The sequence below is a fragment of the Cavia porcellus genome, unplaced genomic scaffold (genome assembly GCF_034190915.1).
Source record: "Cavia porcellus strain 051 isolate PalLab524CR breed Dunkin Hartley unplaced genomic scaffold, mCavPor4.1 scaffold_30, whole genome shotgun sequence".
Taxonomy (NCBI): domain Eukaryota; kingdom Metazoa; phylum Chordata; class Mammalia; order Rodentia; family Caviidae; genus Cavia; species Cavia porcellus.
In genome coordinates, this window is record NW_026947513.1 from 5,888,096 (window position 1) to 5,902,986 (window position 14,891).

Sequence of the window (14,891 nt, forward strand, 5' to 3'; positions counted from 1 at the left end):
AATGTTTTCAAACAATACTGCAGTCCACATCAGGGTGTATTTTATGAACCGTTACTTCAACTCCATGTTAAAATGGACACTGAACATCTTAGTAACTAAGCAGAGTCTCTCACATGAATATAGATTTCCTTAAACATGCTCCAGGAAAGAAAGGGAGATAGTGAATATCCCAAAATGAAGTCTATATTGAAAGGGTTTTGGCCCAGACAGGACACTGTAGCCAGTAAAGCCAAGGGGCTCTATCTCCCCACCCCTAGGAATCTACCTCTGGCGCCAAACTGGTGCCAATGGGCTGCTTGTGCATCCCTAATGCCCCCTCAGGCACCACCCCTAACCTAAGCTACATATAGGCCCCCACTCCACGTGTTCCACCGAAAGATCGTCCACCCAGGGAGGGGGGGGATCGGGGTGTCTCCCCACATTCTCAAAATAAAGGTCATTTATATTTCACACTTCTTCTCTTTTCAGCCGCCGCCGATCCTCCACAGTTCTATCATATATATGTGCTTCTTACAGGTGAAATTTCTCAAGGGCCGCGCTCCCCTTTTTTGTATCTTTTTCCAGGTAACTTTTCTTCTTTCTCTGGTCTCAGCAAATGTCTTCCTTAACACTTCCTGTCTCTCACCCAAACTAGATTTTCCTTTTGGAAATGATCATTATTCCAAATTTGCTTTAACCCACATCACTCAACTCAACTAATCAACTATTTTGGTGAAATGTTTAAAAACAAGGGAAGTGAATAAAAGTATTTCTGATAAAGCTGATGATCATATGTTTTATGATGTTGATCTCAGCTTATACTTAAAGCCTACCATTTCACACAGGTCTATATAAGTCTTATAACTTCTCTGAATTTTATTTTGCTCAACCTATGTAGGTGTACTTTTTTCTGGGATCTATTCTGAAGTTAACCTATGTGGTCTTAAAATATTCCACGTTATAGATGCATAACAAAATAAAATGCTATATTGGTGTTGGTTTTGACTAGATCACCCTTAAGTTGACTGCCTGAAGACATCATCAGTTACATGGATTTAGTTCATAAAAGAAGCCTAAGTAAGAAGATTAAGTAGATAAAAGGAGAAAACCAAGGATTCCAAAGCCTTGTATAGTTAGACACTTTATAACAGAAGTAATGTTTTCATCTCAAAGTGTTCACTTGGACACACTAAGCAGTGATGAAAAGGGCACCTTTCCATTCCTGTCAGTGAAGCTAGGTCTAGAGGGATGAGGTTATGAGCAGGGAGACAAATTCAGCAGACACTCAAAATATTCCATTCTAGCAAAACACACAGATATGCCCTTGCGCGCACACACACACACACACACACACACAGAATAAATTTCATAAATCCAGGTCTACTTGACATCTTGTTTTAGTAGTTGATCATGATTTTAGAAAGTACTTTTATACTTTTCCTTAAGACTTATCCTCCTTCCAAAAGAATTGGCTTCCTCGTAAATGATTAACCAGCACAGAAACATTCTTAAAATCCACTTGAAATTCTAATATATAGGACTGCTGGGTAATCTCTGGAATAACTGATCTCCTTCACTCTTAGCAGTTGTAAAATCTGTAATAATAAACTCATTTTTAAAAAATTAATTATAGGATGAAAACCAGTGTTCCAGTAGAGGCGGTGTGGTAAGCAGTAGGAACATCAGAGCTAATGGACAAATAGGATGTGGTCACAGCTCATTATGTGGCCTTGTCAGGGGTGTGGGTATTAGCAGTCACTTCTAAGCAATCAATTTTATCTGAAGTGGGCTTAATGGAATGCTTATATATTATTGTGTTGAAAATACAGGAAACATCCTTTGGATCTGCACTGACATAATACAGAGAGAAGTAAGGCTCTTCCAATTCACTAACACAGAAATTCTAAGAGAACTAGCCGCTTTGTAAGAAACAATGATTAAGATAACCTCTGGCCCCAATATAGGGAATAAAACAAGAAGCTCTGGCTAAACGTAATCCTACATAGAACTTCCCCAAGGAAGGTGAAGGTATTTTGTAAATTTCTGTGCCCTGGCCCGACAGGCTCAGCCTTGCCCTACATAACAGGTCTGTGTAAAGCACACAAGAAAATTATAGTTTTTGTATATTTAAATCTGACAGCAGAACAGCCATCTATGATCTCTTGAAGCAAGACTTTCAGTAGGGCTATCAGGGAATCCTGGGAGGACAGGCCTGGTTGCTTCCTCCCTACTGTGTGACCTATTACCCTACAGCCACCAAATCCCCCAGGAATGTTGACAGTGTTTAGTGAAAAAAAAAAAAAAAAAAGCCTAAGACATAAACAGCTGTTTCTTGCACTGCAACATCAAGATCACACAATACAGGTTTCTATCAGTTTGCAAAAGAGGGACACTCTGTATTTCTAAAATTTCTTCTCTTTCTTTTTCTCAAGCTCTCTGAGTAATATATACACTAAGAAAGCATCAATTTAAGAAGCAACTAAAATACACTTCACACGCAACTGAAAACTAGATAAGATACTTGTTTGCTTCTTTTCCAGTTCCTGTTGCGTTATATTTCTAAATACATGAACTTGAATCAGTAGTCAGTGGATATGCTTAGTTTAGCCAATTATTATGGCTCTTTAAACTTTCTTAAAAATTCTGATCATAAGATTCCAAAGAATGTCATTCCCATGCTTATCAGCAGAAAATAAACTAGACCTACTGCTGACAATAAAGGTATTCTTTGCTTTGTATTTGCAAATATTCAAAATGTCCCTGCATGGCATGAACTTTCCAGGGAAAAAAATAAATGTACAAAGTGAGGAATTACTCAAATATTCCCTTAAACGTGCTCCAAAACTGCCGTGTTTTCAGGTACTTCCTGAAACAACCCTGACAGACTTGGAAAGCAAAGTTTCAGATGATGCAGAGCCCTTTTGTCATCTCTCTTGTTAGAAGGAGCAGAAGGCGTGATGATCAGTTCCAACTGAAACACAGGCACCCAAGTAGTGATTAGATCCAGATGATGATACTAGCCTTAATAGATGATAAACTTTAGTTTCCAACAGATAGTTCAGCTTCCTGAAGTGAAGCTTTTACGTATTTGCTCCTCTGTGTATTTTAATCTTTCTGGAAAGCAAGTGCAAACCTCAATTTCTAGTTTTGAGTAGGGGGCGATGCAGTGGGGGCTTTTGCCGGATAATCAGCCCATTACACCCTGTGCTTAGCCATTCCGGCGGCTCCAACTGCAAACAAACTAGACTTGAATGCATTTGCTGTGGAATGCGCTAATTAATTACATTTACTTTACATAATTGGCATTAGGGCTTTTTGAACAAAAATGCAAATTTATGGAAATTGGTTGAAATACTTATGCAAAATAATATAAAAATGGTCCCCTAAATTATTGGAAAAAATAAGGTACTTTTAATTGAACAGCTAAAAGATTTGTACTTCCTTATATGATTACATCTAGTAAACTCAATTTAAAAAGTTCATTTGCTTTTATCTAACCCTTCCATATCTTGCTCAGTATTGTTGCTATAATTATCACCAATAAAAGACCAATCTTATTTTCTATCTCTTTTTGCATTGAGCGTTAGTTCTGTAAACAGAAATGGAATATGTTATTCTTTTCAATAGAGCCTCGTGCATTACAAATTAGATAGTGCTGGGGCCAGAGAGCTGCAAGGCAGCCAATTATTGCTTAAAGGGACTTGATACAGCACCCTGCTCATTTGCTGTTTTGCAGGGTGAATAACTTTGCTGTGGGATAAGACTTTCCACAAAGGATCATAGCAATGCCGTTGTAAAGTAGATGGCCTTGCGATCAATGGGATGTGTCTGGTAATGGGGCAAGGAAGGTGTACTGACAATGAATACGAAGTAAAAAGAGCAATGAAAGAGAGTATTAAATTAAGGGCCCTCCTCATGACATGGGAGTCAATACTGATAAATGGGTGCTTAAGGGAAAAAATAGTGTCAAGAAATGTGCAAACAGATGGGTATACTAAATGACAGGAGTGAGAAATAAAACATTGCCAGGTTAAGTGACATAGACATTTACACACAATTAATGAGCTGTTAATTATTGATGGACAACTCCCCAAATTCAAAGAGATCCAATTTAATATATGTTCAGCTAATCAAGAAATTAGACCGACCTCCAAATTCCAAGGGTATAGATGGAGTTTCAGGAGATTCAGCTAATTAATGTTTCTACTTTCTTATTCAGTATTTTTATTTTTTGGACGGGTAGGAGTGTTGTGGAGCAGACAGAGGTGGGTTCACTTTCTGGTGCTAATTTTAGCACCTCCTTTAGAATAATTATTTCTTAAAACATTCTTAGGATTCCAGTTGAATATTTCATTCTCTTTAGGTTCCTATCATAAAATGTAATGGAAGGTTGCCTGAAACTATTTAAAGCTTGTCAGCTTCTCATCAGGAGTTGGTGGGAGAACTGATCTTTATAAATAGAAGGCTGCATTCCCATACCATGTTCCTCTCAAGTAGTAAGTAAAGGACGAATATCTTCTTGGAATTTGAAATAGTACAATGAAATTAGAAAGCCTTAAAACCACTGTCTGAGATTTGCAGATGTTGAAAGTACAAACAGACTGTATTCCTGTGATTTCCATCTTGTTTTTATGTGGGATGACACATATTCTCTTTGTTTCCCCTTTTATTTTTCAGTTTAATGCACTACATATTTATGTTGCTCTGACAATATAGTAAATAGTACGATAAGCTGAAAAAGAAAAACCAGGACTATAGTTCATGATTCTTGTTTTCCAGACTGACATACACAAAATACAACAGAAAGGAAGTCTTCCTAGCGTTATGATTTGAATGCCGCACAAGGTGAAGTTTAATTGCCACTGTGACGTTATTGGGAAATGGGCTCCTTAAGACATAATTAAGCCATAGGCTCCACCCTCATGAATGTTTTGCAACCAATATTATGGGGGTTAATTATCCAAGAATAGCTTTGTTATAAAGAGATCTCTTTCCATTTGGAGTACCCGCACCACATACTAGTGATACTTTCTTTCATAAAACAAGGCAACAAAGCCATCTTGGGCTACATAGAAAGTTTAAGGCCAGCCTGCACTACATACTGAGATTTTGTAAAAAAAAAAAAAAAACTAATAATAATAATCCTAATTGTACCCCTTTTATCATGAATTTCTGAGCCTCCAGATCTAAAGGAATTATTTTCCTTGTAAATTACCTGGTGTGTGCTATTCAATAATAACAGCATAAAACAGTCTAAGACAAGTCTATGTTGCAAGAAGAGAAGGATGAAGTTTAAAGATAATTAGCTTAGGCATTCCTAGATGAGATATATAACAAACTGACATAGAAGTGCATCTCTAAATTAGTGATTGATATCATATATTCACCTTCAACACTGTTGTAGAAGACATTAGCATAATTGTATCACTTTATTTTCTTCCCTTTTTTTTTGTCTCTCTTCATTCACCTTCGTTTAAAGCTATTTGGTTAGTCCTTACAAAGTTTCTAGGAAAATGTTCTCTGCCAAAACCATAAAAAATGTATGTCTAGAAAGACACATTAAAAATCATTGAGCAGTTTACTTCAAATGGGTGAATATTATACTGTACAAATTAGGTCCCAAGAATAATGCTAAGAACAATATAAAATATCGAGCTAACTAGAATATTCGTACGAATGTATTCAGCAAAATAATTAGAGTCTGAATTCAACAATTCATTCACCAATTCATTGAATACCCTGTTCATCAAACATTTTTCTTGATGTTGAAATCATAACTATGTGTATAAATCAGCCCCTGCTCTGCAATCCCCAATGTAGGAAAAAAAGACACAGTGTCTTCAGTGATCATGCTGAGAAGAGTACTGAACAGGCCAAAAGGAAAAGACTTAGGACCTGAAATTGGGGGTTGCAGGAGGAAAGACAGGGTGTCAGGAGGGTCTAAAGTGTAAAGAAAGGGACATTAGTAAGGTTTGACAGATAAATAATTTTGGGGGGGATACCAAGTATATACATTTGAACTGAGAGAGTCTATAGACATGGAGGTATTTATCTCAACCAGTAAACTCAGAAGTGTTAAATATTTCTAAAAGTTCCTGTAGATAAGCAATTAGCGAGGTAAAATTATATAAGGTGCTGGATGTCACTGCAGGGAGTATAAATTTATCATTTATTTACAAGCAGAACCTAGGAAATTTCAGGTATGTTTTTTTCCAAAAGACAACTTCCCACAGTGTTTTATTCTATTTTCCTTTAGCTGTAAAGCTTTATGTATCTGTAAAATGGACCTGGTTAAAACCAGAATATATGATTTTGTTCAAATCAAATATAAAGGATGTGATAATTTCCCTACCTAGCAAAAAGAAGAATTGCTTGGATGTTTAGTGTCTCCTCTGGTCAACTCCAGAGTTCTGCATTTAATTAACTAATTAATTCATTCTTGATCTACTAAATTTGATTAAAGAAATATTTTATTATTAAGTATATGCTCAATAGGAGCAGGGAAAACATTACACTTATGAACTTCATTAATATTATCTGAAATCATTAATACATTGCTTGGGCAGAATATTTAGCTTAGAGCACAGTGCCTGTCTGGCAAGTGCAAGGTCCTGACTACCAAAATAAATAAATAAATTTTGTGCTTTTCTGGTTGCTTCAATGTCCTACATTAACATTTACCTCTCACTGTCATTTTGAATTTGAGAAAGAGCTAAAAGTCACATGGTGACAGATTCAGTTAGTAAAGTGGGCAAGGACACACCATACTGCTTTTGATCTTGCTCCAAATGTTTTGAATCCATTCAAGATAATGAGCAAGCCATGAAAAGACAAGAAAGATGACTTTCAGAACTGCCTGAGAAAGTGGTGAGAACAATACAATAGCTGTGTTCAAAGCAAAGCGGGGCAGGATTTTGAGAATGATTAATGGCAATGTGTCTTTGCCTCTGACTTGGTTACTTTTTCTTATTGCTGAGATAAACTACCTGACACCCAAAATGAAAGAAGGAAAAGTTTATTTAGCTTATAGTTTGTGGAGGTTTCAGTTCATACTCAGTTGGCTCCAAGGCAGAGTGGCACATGACATACGACAGTCATTCATGGCAGCAGAAGACAACAAAAACAGGAGCAAAAAGGGAGGAATGTGGATAGAAGACACTTTCTGTCCCTTATAGTGTATGTAAGCTATCCACCCTACAATGGGTGTAAGCACTCACAATCGTAATTCCAGCACTGAGCCATGAATCAATCACAATCTCTAGAATTTTATCCTCATGACTGCATAAGACTTTGGGGGACCTCTAGACACAAACTATAACAGACTCTAATAAAGTTACTTTTAAACTTTCACCATGTACATTTATACATTTCTTTACTTGTTCCAGGTAGCATCAGTGAATTTATACAGTTGCATTACATATGCCTTCCCTTCTCCACTGGCCATAGGGAGCCACGGAGCAAGGCTCAGAGATCAGAGTACCTACCCCAGGCTCATGTTCTTTATGAGCCCAGCAGGAGCTTGATGTGAAGTCCCCTGATTGAATAAGGTTCTTCTGCCAAACATCAGACTCACATTCCACTCTTTCAACTTCAGAAATCCTGTGGCAAGGAGGCAAAAAAAAAAAAAAAAAAAAAAAAAAAAACACTTTACTGCATAGCATTAATGGGAGTGAAAAGACTTTGATTTTGTTACACATTTGTGGATTTTAAGGTAGAGCAGTTAATTGTAAATGTTTTATATGTTTCCTTACAAAAATTTCAAATATTTCCCAATCAATATTAATGTTATTTTTAGGATCTAAATATTGAGAGTTAACATTTGAACTTTGATAGTCTTAGTCATTAACCTAATAAAAACACCTTTACATACATATACCAATTTTTTTCTTTGTTTTTGTTTTGTTTTGTTTTATTTTGTTTGTACTGGGATTGAACTCATGACCTCACACTTGCCAGGCAGCCTCAGCCTACATACATGTACACAAGCAGTCAAAAGCTCTATTGTTGCCTCTCAGGCAGTGGTTAGACCCAGAGAAGTCTCTCAAAGCAGAAGTCACTCAATGCCTTATTATTTCTTGTTTTTAAATTCTTTTTCTGTATTAGCCCCTTTGATACCACAATGTATAAATATATTCTCCTGTAATTCTTAACATAATACAGTACCATGTTGAATTTTATAAATCAGGAAAACATAACTACCAGATGTGTAATTTAAATATTTGTCTGATTCTAGAATCTATGCACTTAATCAATATCAACAACATTGAAATAAATGCAGTGCTTTGAGGTTCAAAGTGGCTTCCAAGAAATAGAACCTAAGGATGTGTGGGAAGACAAAAGATTTACAAAGTAATTTGATATTTAGATTTGATTGTGATGTAATTAATAAATTCAAAGGATAGAAAGTCATTTAAAAATACAGAAGACATAAAGTTTTCTCACTGTACTGACACTATCATTCAAATTTTTATCAGGAAATCATTTATGTTAGTTCAAATAGGATCCACCAAATACCTGTTACATTTAGCAACTTTAAACAGCTGTATTGATTTTCAAGTTAAATGATATTTTTCAGTTTTAACACTGATTTGTTTTCTATTTAACTAAGTTCTTTCACAAACTTAACTCCTACATTGTCAAGAGTTGCATCACTTTTCAGCAACTATAATAGTACCATCCATTTTTATCTGATGTATTGTTCATAAAACTGAAAGTTGCCAGGGATTTAAGCTCTGCAGCATAAGCACCTGCCTGGCAAGTGCAAGGTCATGAGTTTGAGCACTGGTTCCAAAAAATAAAATAAAATAAAATGTACTTTTTAAAAAAGCTGAAAGTTTATTAACTGTTAGTTTTGAACTAAATAGTCTCAATAAATCTATAATAAACATTAAACCATACCTTCAGATGTGTTACATATGTATACTAACTTCTCTTGAGGAATACAGTCATTATCTGTTGCAAACATATACCAATAAAAATAAAGTTTTGATTAAAAAAGAAAATATATGAAAACAAGCAAAAGTATTATACCAGTTTAAAGAGAAAATTTTGCTAGCCTAGATCAAATTACCCTGCCTAAGTTGTTCAAGAGAATGTCAGGTTTTCTAGCTCTTTTAGAAAATTTTTTACCATATTTATTTTTAAGCTCCTGGTTGTATTGTGGCCACCACATCCATTCAATGAGAAAAAAGTCTTCTCCAAGTGTTAAAGAAGTAGATTAGAAACTTCTTTTATAGAATGATACTTTATTTTACTTTTTGGATTACGATTTCATCTTAATTATAGTTTAATTCTGAAACTTGAAAATCACTGTGATCCTTTACATACTTCTCACAGATCCAAAGTCATATATTGTCTTTATGTAAAACTTGGTCCTTTTGGAGGTTTCTGGTGTCATTTACTTTACATTGTACTATTTGCTGTTAAAGATTTGATGAACCTTCATAGAGCTCACGAAATCCATCTCTCATTCATGGGTGAATTCCTGCAAAACACTTTTTCTCTTCCACTCTGGATTAATAACCCAGTGGACCTCCTGCACGAACTGTGTCCTAGAATTTAATGTCCTCATTGTATCCATGTTGAACACACTGCTTCCTGGAAATCACATTTTTTCCCTTTTTTTAATTAGAATACATGCAGAAATATCTTACTAAAATGGGAGAATAAAGTACGCAGGAAACTTTCTAAGGAAAAGAAAGTAATGTAAAAACTTTAAACTTTTAAACTTTTTGTGTCAAGTGTCTAGTTTATTTTGTAGAACTGATTGATGATTTGCATGATTAAATCATTCATGATCAAGGAGAGTTTTCTAAAGATCTTTTAATGCAATGTTCAATATTTTCTAATAATCAGGATTGTTAAATTAAACAACCTCTAATTGTGTCTTTTCCATGCCCACTATATTTTTGCTCCAATTCAGAATCTTTTATGATCTTCCTTTTATCTCTTTTGCTTTAAAATTATATAGGAATTTATTGAGGCGTGCATCTACAAATATTCCATTTATTGTTTGTAGGACAATGCTAAACGAAGATTTACAAGTTGTTAAAATTTTTCTTCTATTATCTAATTGACTATTTCCTTGTGTACATTTATTCTCATTACTATTTATGCAACACAGTGAGTTCAAAGGATAGGAAACAGTTGACTTCTTACATTACTGATGGTATTTAAGACAGTGTAACCAGTTAGACAATTCTTTATCATTGCATTTGAATTTAAATACACTGGGAAATCCTTCAATTTGTCCATAAAAGCAAAAGAAATACTAATAAAATTGGCAAAAAACAAAATTTTCTGAACTCAGGAAGTGAATAAGAAAGCTATAAATATAAATATACTAATTTGAGGGCATTACATCAAGAAACATTTTAATAAGAAAGAAGGTTTTGTGATGGTTTAGTTTGTCCTATTTCTGTCACTCTCTTTCTAGTTCCTGAGGAACTGTTTGGGCACAGGTGAAAGTATCAGTGAAATCTGTATTTAGCATACACAAGTCCTTGGGTTCACAACTTAGCACACACAAAAAATAGAGTTATACCATATCAGGTATAAAAAACAGCAGCCTACTGGACTAGATGATGCAGGACAGACTAGAATTTCTTTAAAAAGCCCTATCACAGAGAATTGTAGTTATTTGTTCTGGTAGGTAATTCTAGAACACCTCCATTCATGGAACTTATCTTTATATGGCCTGATTTGCCACACATCAAACTAACGGCCTAATCCCCAAATGTTGAAAAACAGTTGATTCTTTACATTGTAGATTCTTGATGTAACTGTACTAGTTCAACAAAAAAGAGGCTAAAATTCTTAAAGGAAAATTTGAGAAATAAGGTGTCAATAAGTGACTTTGAGAAATATCAACATATTCTTGGACATCCACACAAACACTTGAATCATCAGAGTTGTATAACTGACTTGAAAAGGCTAACAAAGGTCTGAATCTCTCACATGTAGCTGACCTATGAGCTCCATGCTAGCAGGAAGACTGAGGCAGGGCTATTAATCTATGGTGTTGAATTTATGTCCCCAAATACACACAGAGCCTCATGCAATTTTGTAGGTTTATTAATTCAAGTCATTCAGGAAATCTCTGTCCAATCATTGTCAGAATAAGAATTTTACCCAAAAAATTGATTTCTACATTTTTACATTTTACTAAAGTAATCCACTTTCAACAAGAAATTACAAACACATAAAGAACCAGGATAGTATGTCTCAAGCATAAATAAAATTATAAAAATTATTTCTCAATAAATAGAAATAGAAAACAATATATGGATGCACATTATAAAAAGAAAAAAATAGAAATTTTTGAAGTTGAAAAGTAAAGTGAAAAAAAATCACAAGGGATTTAAAATCAAGGGTAAGCAATAAGAACAAAGAATTAGTGAACTTGAAAAAAAGACTAATTTAATGGCTAGTTCAAGGAGGAGAAACTTCAAAAAATCAGGTATAAAATAGGTAGTTGGTTAGATGGGAGCTAAAATCTGCAGACTGGTAACTAAACCGGGGGAGAAAATTCCAGCAACGGGTCAGAAAATTTTGGCCTATAGTTCTAAATTTTCTTAGTGTATGTAGCTCAAATTTCTTCACAAGAGCAATGGAGCATCCTCTCAAACCCCCTTCTTACCCAGTTTTATACCACTTGAACCCACACCATCTCATTTTATAGGGATGCAGACCTCATGGTGACCCAGTGTGATCTGTCTACCCAATTAAGTCTTATTTAAATTGTAGTCTTGGAACTCCTAATGGGTTTGACTCTACTCATTAACAAATACTATGCATGTTCAAAGTCTCCCTTTCTCTCTTTGTGATTGGAAACTCACAGTTGATTGGGGAGAAGTCTGATTAATTACCATGTCTGATCACACCCCCAAATTCTAGGAAACCAAAAGGCAAACCTATCCCAGACATCACTTCAGTCTTCATATCTAGGCTCTGTCGGCTCCAGCATTTTAAGTGGGTACATGCCAGTATGCACTTGTTCAAATTCATAAAATGTATAAAGCCAAGAGGAAACTGAAATATACCAAATTTTGGAAAATAATAATTTGTAGATATAGTCCATCAGCTCTAAAAAATGTACCACTTGGGTGGAAATTACTGATAATAGAAGAGGCAATACATGTGTGGGGACAAAGAATATAGAAGGAACATTTGTATTTTCTATACCATTATGCCATGCCAATGTATCCATAATGCAAAAACCAAAAGTACAAGAGAGAGGAAAGGGAAGGAATAAACTATCTCTGGTAGTCAAATGGCTGGCTTATAACATACTTTATAGTAATTATATTAATTATATATGAGACAAACATTTCAATTAAAACCCAGAAACTGATAAGTGAGTTTTAAAAAACCATTGTCCAACTATATGCTGTCTATGAGAAATGCATATTATATTGAAAGGCAAAAATTGTTTGCAAATAAAACAACGGGCATAGATATATCACACAATCAGTAACTTTAAGACAACTAGAATGACTAATAATATCAGATAAAATGATCTATACAGAAAAAAGTTACTAGAGATGAACAAGAAGATTTAACATTTTCAAAATCTGTATCGCAGAGAGTAACATTCATTGCCTCTGGAAATGAGAACCAATATCTTTTGGGCCATAATTTGTCCATTACACACATTAATTTAAAAAGGGAATGATAAAAATGTCCCAGATTTTGTGTGATAGTGCATTAAAAATTACCATTTCCAAAATGTCTGAAAATATGTACTCATAAGTATGTATTTTAAGTGTAACTTCATCAAGCTGATTTTTAAAGGCCTGCAATTCAGTGTAATTGATTTTTAAAGGAATAAGAAGAAAAATGATTTTTGATGAATATATTTTTATTTTCTGCTTTTAAATATTGAATTTTCCTTTGTATATCTATTATGAGATGGTTTATAGGTTCCTGAGACACATATTTTTAATTGTCTTTGGTTTATTTAAGTACAATAAGCATAAGGTAATAAGACACATTCAATAAATTTGATGATTAAAGTCTCTCTCTGTCTCTGTCCGTCTGTCTGTCTTTCTGTCTGTCTCTTTCTCTTTCTCTCTGTGTATTTCAAATTGAGTTTTTTGGTTCTGAATTGTGATCCTTTGTTTCATTATTTGATAGTATATTTTTCATTGTGCACTACTGTTTGTCTTTAAAAATTTATGCTGAGGGTCATGGATTGCATAGGATGACTTTATTTTCTGCCACATTTTATGCCATGGTCCACTCAAATCAAAACATATATTCCCTTGGATTTCAAAACAATATGATCACAGTTTACAACTCTGAGTATGGGAATGGTATAACAACAATTCATTCATATATATATATATATATGAAGCTCTTTTCTTTGCCATCTTTTATTCTTTAGCACTGAAGCATTATCTCTGATGTCCCAGAGGACAGAATGACTTTCTCTTTTCCTTAGTCTTCCTGTGGTAATGTGGGACTGTCTTCTGTTCAGGCAGGATGAGTACTACTCACAAATGCTAAAGACTTCAGTTTTCTAGTGGCAAGAAATATCCTGAGAGCAAACAGTTCTCTTTTCTGGTGCAGGGCACCCAAATAACTTGTGTTCTTTAGTAACACAAAGCCTTTGCTTAGTAGTTCTTTGTTATCTTTTAACCTATTAATATTTTAAGTCACATTTATATACATTATCTAGCAAATTTTGTTATTTTAAGCAAAGATACTGTTCTAAACAGCTTAGGTCTTTATTACTAGAAATATGATCCCTGAGTGCTGTTTCCTTCATTCTTGAAATTCAGTCATTATATGCTATGATTTGATATTCATGATAGAGGGACAGGAGTACTTTGTTATTTGTCAATAAAAGCCTTTCAATAAATTTCTTGATAGCTATTTTATTATATATTTTAATATTTTATATCTCACATGTTCCATTCTTATGTCAGAATAGAAGATCATGTTTTACTTGTGTTCCAATTTTCTTTTGTCTTCCACATTGGGAATAATTTTTTAGACCAAGATTTAAATATTGTGCTAGACGATTTTATACTCTCTTCAAATCCACTTGCCATGTTCCTGACAGCTTTTTACTTCTTCCTGTTGAACTTATGTCTTATTACATTTCTTACATGAATTTCCTTCTCATTATGCTTTCCTTTTCCTTTTCTGTATCCTTCATGAATTCTGCCTCTTTGGTTTTTTTCATGTCGTACATTTGTTCTAAAATTTCTTTTTTAAATTTTTTTGTCTTTGGTTCAACACCTTGGTTCATTATTATAATAAAAAAAACAAAGAAATCTATTTTTGTTTTAAAACAAAGGCTAATTAATTGTCTGAACTTATCTAGTGTCCCCTGGGTAAATTCTGTTAGTCTATGGAAATTATTTTCTTATTAAATTGCATTTTAAGAAAAAAATCCATGAGATAGATTCAAGGGTATTGGTTGGAAATGTTTAGGTAAGGATTTGAGATTTTTTTTAAATCTATACACCCTATATAAACTACAGTTGAATCTAGGGTGCTAGAATTTGGCCTTCCCAATTGATATATGCAAATTTGATGACAAATGAAAAAGAACTTTGCTTTTCTTTACATAATTATACTGTGTAACTTCTCTTCTAGTTTTTCAAATATTATCTTTTTAATATCCTAATTGATGTAAGGCTTACCGAGAGTTCATAGACTACATTATAACATAAGAAGCCATTTTAACAAATTGTCTAATACAAGCGTAAATGTACTTTGGAAGTATAATATTGTCATTAATGTTATTGTTATGAAGATCAAGATGAAGAGAGGGAGGCATCTCTTTACTGTAGCCTATGGTTATTTTCTTCTGGTCTAATTCAAAGAGGTGGGAATGACACCTGAATTCCTTTCACATAATTTTGAACATGGTCTTGTTCCACTTACCTGCAACTCTTCAGCAA

General features: G+C 34.1%; 1 long non-coding RNA gene across 1 annotated transcript in view; it reads right to left on the reverse strand.

Annotated features, from left to right (window-relative positions):
- The window catches only part of LOC134474076 (uncharacterized), a 176,482-nt gene that overhangs the window by 128,563 nt on the left and 33,028 nt on the right, over positions 1-14,891 (reverse strand). Inside the window, exon 4 of the long non-coding RNA XR_010044671.1 lies at positions 7,464-7,578. This is a non-coding gene — a long non-coding RNA (uncharacterized LOC134474076). The remainder of the gene's footprint in view (positions 1-7,463; positions 7,579-14,891) is intronic.